The sequence below is a fragment of the Oryctolagus cuniculus genome, chromosome Y (assembly GCF_051225735.1).
Source record: "Oryctolagus cuniculus isolate XC-2025 breed Fujian yellow rabbit chromosome Y, ASM5122573v1, whole genome shotgun sequence".
NCBI lineage: Eukaryota > Metazoa > Chordata > Mammalia > Lagomorpha > Leporidae > Oryctolagus > Oryctolagus cuniculus.
In genome coordinates, this window is record NC_142889.1 from 18,293,623 (window position 1) to 18,299,903 (window position 6,281).

Here is a 6,281-nt window from a genome sequence, read left to right on the forward strand (position 1 = left end):
AATTACAGTAAATCTATTTAATGGACTATCACACAGTCATCAAAATTAAGCTTTTTTTAAAAAAATTATTTATTTATTTGAAAGACAGAGTTACACAGTGAGAAAGAGAGGCAGAGAGAGAGAGAGGTCTTCCATCTGCTGGTTCACTCTCCAGTTGGCCACAGTGTCCAGAGCTGTGCGGATCCGAAGCCAGAAGACAGAGCTTCTTCCTGGTCTCCTACATGGGTGCAGGTGTCCAAGGACTTGGGACATCTTCTACTGCTTTTCCAGGCCATAGCAGAGAGCTGGATCAGAAGTGGAGCAGCCGGGACTTGAACTGGCACCTATATGGGCTTCCGGTAATGCAGGCGGTGGTTTTACCCACTATGCCACAGTGCCAGACTCAAAATTAAGCTTTTGAAAACTATCACTATATGACATGGAGTGGTGTTTGGTGTAGTGGGTATAATGCCTGCATCTTGTATCATCTCATACCAGAATGCCTCAGTTCAATGCTCACCTCCAACTTCCTGCTAGTGAAGATCCTGGGAAGCAATAGGTAATAACTCAAATAATTAGATCCCTGGCACCCATATGAGACCTGAATTGAGATTTTGGTTCCTGGATTTTGCTGAACCTGGTCATTGTAGGCATTTGGGTAAGTGTACCAGTGAGTGAGAGTGCCCTTCAAATAACTAAACTTAAAAAAAAAAAAAAAAAACTAGAAACATATTGTAGGTGCATTATGATTATTCTCATGTAAAAATATCTGGATAAGTAAAGTGGCAAACTATAATAATTATGCTTTTATCAAGCTAGTAGAACCTTGGGTGATTTTTTTACATTTACTCTTTTTAAAAAGGTATTCATTTTGGATAAAAGGGAAATACTAAAAACCCCCACCATAGTGAAGTAGGTTCTGCTTTATTTCTGGTATTTCCAACTCTTAGTCTATTTTTTGGGTAACTTTTGTCAGTCACATAGTGTTCATATACCATAATTATTTGCCTACAGGAATATTTGACATGATGGCTTGTTTGTAACATTTCATTGGAAAAAAAGAAATGGTGGAGCCATATCATTATCCAAATTCCCTTTCATATGTTGAGGCTAAACTTTAAAAAATAAAAAAGGGAATCCCTGTGAGTATCAGTACTGTTGCATTCATTTTGTCACAATTTTTATACCTTTGTCAAAACAATGTTTTAAAATATCATAATACATATATAAAGATCTTTTGTTGATCTGTGATTATTTAAAATTACTGTACATGGATGAAATGATCATCTTTCTATTTTATTATTATTTATAGCCCTTGCCTATATCATCACTTTACTAGGGTTTTTTTCTTTAACTTGTTTATCTATTGAGTGGGACATTTACCTCATTGATGGTAATGTTACTTAAAATTGTTATCTCAAATACTGAAAAGGAGAAGGAAGGAAGGAAGAAGGAAGGAAGGAAGGAAGGAAGGGGAGAGTTAAGGGAAGGGAGAGTGAAGGGGGAGGTTGCTAGGGAGGAAGGGAAGCATCATATTTTTAGAATTACATCTATAAGCTGCATTTAACCTGCCTTCTTTGTGTTAACATTACATTGCACAAAAGAAAAAAATATTTCAGAAGAAAATAATATATTTCATGGAATACATATAGTCATCTATAATTGTTTTTGAGAGCTATCAATAGATCAGGTGGATTGAAATTTGGCCTAGTAATCAGCATGTGTCCATCTCATATCAGAGCGCCTGTGTTGAATACTTACCTTCAGCTTCCTGGGAATGCAGACCCTGAGATGTGGCAGGTGATGGGTCTCTGCCTCTCACGTGGGAGACCTAGAGTGAGTTCCTGGCTCTGACTTCCACCCAGCCTAGCCCTTTCATTTCAGGCATTTGGGAAGTGAACCAGTGGGTAAAAGTGATCTCTCTCCTTGGTATTTCTGCTCTATTCTATCTCTCAAATAAATAAACAATTTATTAAAATACAAGATAAAACGTGTAAAAATATTTGGGTAGGAAAAGAGCTAAAAGTCATAATACTTGTGATTTTATCAAATTAGTGAATGATAATTTTTTTACTTTATTCTAAAAAAATTCACTTTGAAAAAAAGAAATACTGAAAAGGATCAATAATAGAAAACAAATCTGAATTCCAGCATCCAGGAAGGGCACTGCCTATAAGGAAGTAAGTTCTGCTTTGTTTCTGGCCTTTCCCCATTTAACCTATTCTTTTGATGACTTTCTTTTTTTTTATTTAATGAGCATAAATTTCCAAAGTACAGCTTATGGACCACAATAGCCTCCTCCCCACCCCTGTATCTTCCCTCCCATCCACAACGCTCCCCTCTCCCACTCCCTTTCCCCTTCCCCTTCACATCACGATTAATTTTCAATTATCTTTATATACAGAAGATCAATTTAGCGTATATTAAGTAAAGATTTCCACATTTTGCTCCCACACAGAAACACAAAGTGTAAAATACTATTTGAGTACTAGTTATAGCATTGATTAAACACCTAAGAGTAATTGTGTATTAATTACAGAGTTCAACCAATAGTTTTAAGTAGAATATAAAATGCATCTTTTGTATTGTTGTGGCTTCCCCCCGACCTCCCTCCCTCCCGTGGCCCTCCCCTCACCCACTTCCTCTCCCATCCCGCCCTTCATCATGTTTCATTTTCAATTACCTTCGTATACTGAAGATCAACTTAGTATATACTAAGCAGGGATTTCAACAGGTTGCACTCACACAACCGAACCAGGTATAGGGTATTGTTCGACTAGTAGTGTTGTTTTTTTGAGTTTCATAGATAAACATATTGATGACTTTCAACAATCACATGGTGTTGGCACACCATAATCTGCTTGAATAATGTTTGATATTATAGGCTGTTTGCAATATTTAATTTAAAAATTACAAATTCACGTCATTACTCAGCGAGGCGACCAGAGTTGAAAGTAAAACATCTGGAAAGTGGGTAAGGGTAGGTGCACAATCTGGGCAGACTGCAGGGAACAGGAGCATATGGACTCCTCAGGGGCTCAAAGATGTGAAATCTCCATGTGTGGTACTTAAAACATGGCAAAATCTGGACCAGAAGGGTCAGAGATAGGTGGCAGAGTCCCTGACCTCTGCACTCCAGTCCTGCATAAATGAAGTTTGTCAAAGGCTTAGATTTGCAAAGGTGTCTGTGCCCTGAGCTGGAGGGGTTATGAGACCTAGCAGGGTGCCCTCCCTATTGTAATTCTCACAATCTGAGCTCTGATTTGGGCAGTGGAGGATAAGGATGAAACCTGGAATGGATACGTTGGGGTGCAGAAGAGGGAACCTGAGGGGTCCAGTGAAAGTCAGGGGCGTTCCTAGTCCAGGGAGCCTTCCCAGAGCTGACCATGGAAAGTAATGGGGTGGAGAGACTGAGACTTGAGATGATATTTAGACGGGCATGGGTAGGTCCTGGATGGCTGTAGATCGCAAAAAAAAAAAAAAAAGACCAAAGGCCGGGAAGGCCAGGGGCAGGCTGATGAGAGTGCCCTGAAATGGAGGAGCCGCAGACTGGTGAGTGGGGACGGCGGATGCTCCGAGTGACCCTGAGGTACAAATGAGACGTGTGATGCGGTGCGGGTCAGTAAAGGGGGAATGGGCCACGGGAGAATAACAGGGTCACACACATCTGACAGTCAAGTCTCAATTTGCTCCGGTTTCTACCTTTCGTGGGAGAAAGCCAGGGTCACTGGCGTCGGAGATGAGAGGCCTGGGGCGGAGTGGGAGAGAGAATATGTGCGCCTAGCGTCACGTTGAAGTGCAAAAGAGGCGGGTGAGACCGGGGTGGAGGGCAGTCTAGTGGGCACAAAGCTCCCCTGGCTGGGCACCAAGGCCCTCCAGGAGTCGCCGCCGCCGGGGTTCTCAACCACGGGGCTGGCCAGGGAGCCGCCTGGAGGCGCTTGCCCCTGTGGCCAGCTAGGGGCGGCCATCCGCGGAGCCAGTGAGATCCCGCCTCCCTCGGCCCCCTGGGGGCGCGCCTCAAGCTGGGCTCCTGTCGCCAAGAGCATCCTAGGCTCTCCGCTGTCTGAGAGCCCACCTGGGAGATGGGAACTGGACGCCATAGGCAGTCCTGAAGGGCAGTCGGGGAGGGGGTCTCAGAGGTGGAGAGGGGAGAATGCCCGCCGCAGGAAAATGGAATCCCACGCTCCTTCTGGCTCCCGCGACCCCTCCATGAGGGAGACCGGTTCTTAGCGCTGCCGTCATCCCACCATCCCTACTGGGATCCCAGCTCCGGCCATTCCCGGGATCCCGCCTCCATACATGCTGCCCATTATTCGCGTTCTTCCCGCAGCCCCCTCTCTGGTTTCCTGTTTCCAGTTCCTCCCAGGTTCAACCCTCCCCTGCCCTAGCCCTCCCCGTGCCCTCACCGCCTTTTCTCATCCCACTGCCAGCCTCCTTCTTTGGCTCCCATCGCTTCAAACCCGCATCCATGCTGCTGTTTCTGCTCTGGCCAGCTTCTTGCCAGCATCCTCCTACAGGGGTCCTCAGCTCCACCTGTCTGTCCCACAGCGGCTGTGGCTGCGTACTTCTCCTGGCTGTCCCTTTGAAATAGGATGTGTGGTTGTGGCCCTGCCTCAGAGCTGAGTCCACCCACTTCCTGGAACCCTGAATGCTCTCCCAAGTCCCACATCCTATGCAGCCATAGAGTGACTCAGTCTCCCCCATCCCTCATCATGTGACCTGCTGTGTGCTCCACATCCCCTGGAGTAAGTACCCCTAAACCATTCACTCCCCATTCCCCAGCCCTGCTCACCCAGGACCAGGCCGAGCCCCAGGACAGAGGCTCCAGGGCCTGATACACTGCCCTTCACAGCCTATCAGTCCTATAGGCCCAGGACAGCCAACTGGCCAGCCTGATCCCCACCCACCACCACCATTCCCCTTCGCATTCCTGCCTTTTGCTTCTTCTGCCATCCTCCCAAGCCTGATGCAGAGGGCTGACACCTTGCCTCTTAAGCTGCTTGGGCAGAGAGACCTGAAGCTTGACAGGAGTCTGGGGATCAGGAAGGAGGGAGGCATGGGTTAGGCTGGGAGAGGCTGGGGAGGGAGTGCTGCTGGGAAGCCCTTGTGATGAAGGGGTTCTGTCAAGGGTCTCTCCACAGCTGACTTGCATGGGAGGGGCTGGGCAGATCCTGTGGCAGCAGAGAAGCTCTGCACAGGAGGAAGGGAGCTGACAGGGCAGGTTGCTCACTTAGCTGGCGATATTGGAGACTGTCAGGGTACTTCAAAAACCTTGTGGGAAATAGAGCTATAAGAGAAATTCATTTTGTGCAAACGTTTTTGAAATCCATGCACAAAATGTTCAGAGTATACATTTTCCAAGAACATTTTGAAGTCATCCTCATATGTCTTTGGAAGGTTTTAATGAGTTGAGTCAGTTGTCTGCCCTGGAATTGGGGCAGGAGGATAGTCCCAATGACCTTTCATGGGTCTCAGAAGTGGTACTGAAAGGCATTACAAGCATCACCTTTTTCTTCATCATAAGCCCTCCAGATATATCACCAATTTACAGATGAGAAAATGGAGGGTCAGAACGGTCAGAATAAAGAACCAGGACTTTGGGGCTGACACTGTGGTGCAGCAGGTTAAATCCCTGGCCTGAAATGCTGGCATCCCATGTGGGTGCCGGTTCTAGTCCCAGCTGCTCCTCTTGCTCATCTTGCTAATGAGTAAGTAGTAGACATGAATCAAGCATCACTCTGTTTCTACCATCCATTTGGGGACAAAGATGAGAGTACATAAAATCTACTTCCCAGTTGCAAAAAGTTATTTTATTATCTAATGTGTCAAATAATTGATTTGCACAGAAATCTTATATGTGTTCTTGATGTCCTATCTAAAACATTACTGCTTAAAGGAGCATATTCTTGTGGTACATGAAAATTAAATGGATCTGTGTAAAATGTGTTAGCATACTCTTAGCAATCAGTTTCAATTATATATAACTTTTCAATGTGTTGGATTCATTTACAAATGAAATGACAATTGAATGTTTTTTTCTTATCTTAAGTAACTGAAGAAATTTTACTATGGGATATTTGTGCTACATCTTAAATGAACTCTCTAGCAGCTCTTTAGTTTCACCCTTAAGGCAATCTAAAGAATCGCAGAGGTAATGATTTGGAATACTTGTAGCTCAGAAAGTAATTAAAGAAGCATCATTATTCACAGACAGTAGATAAAATAATTCAGCAACTAGGCAAAAATAATCACTGACTCCTTAGAATGATTGTGAATGATTTTAACAAATACATCCTCAAAAG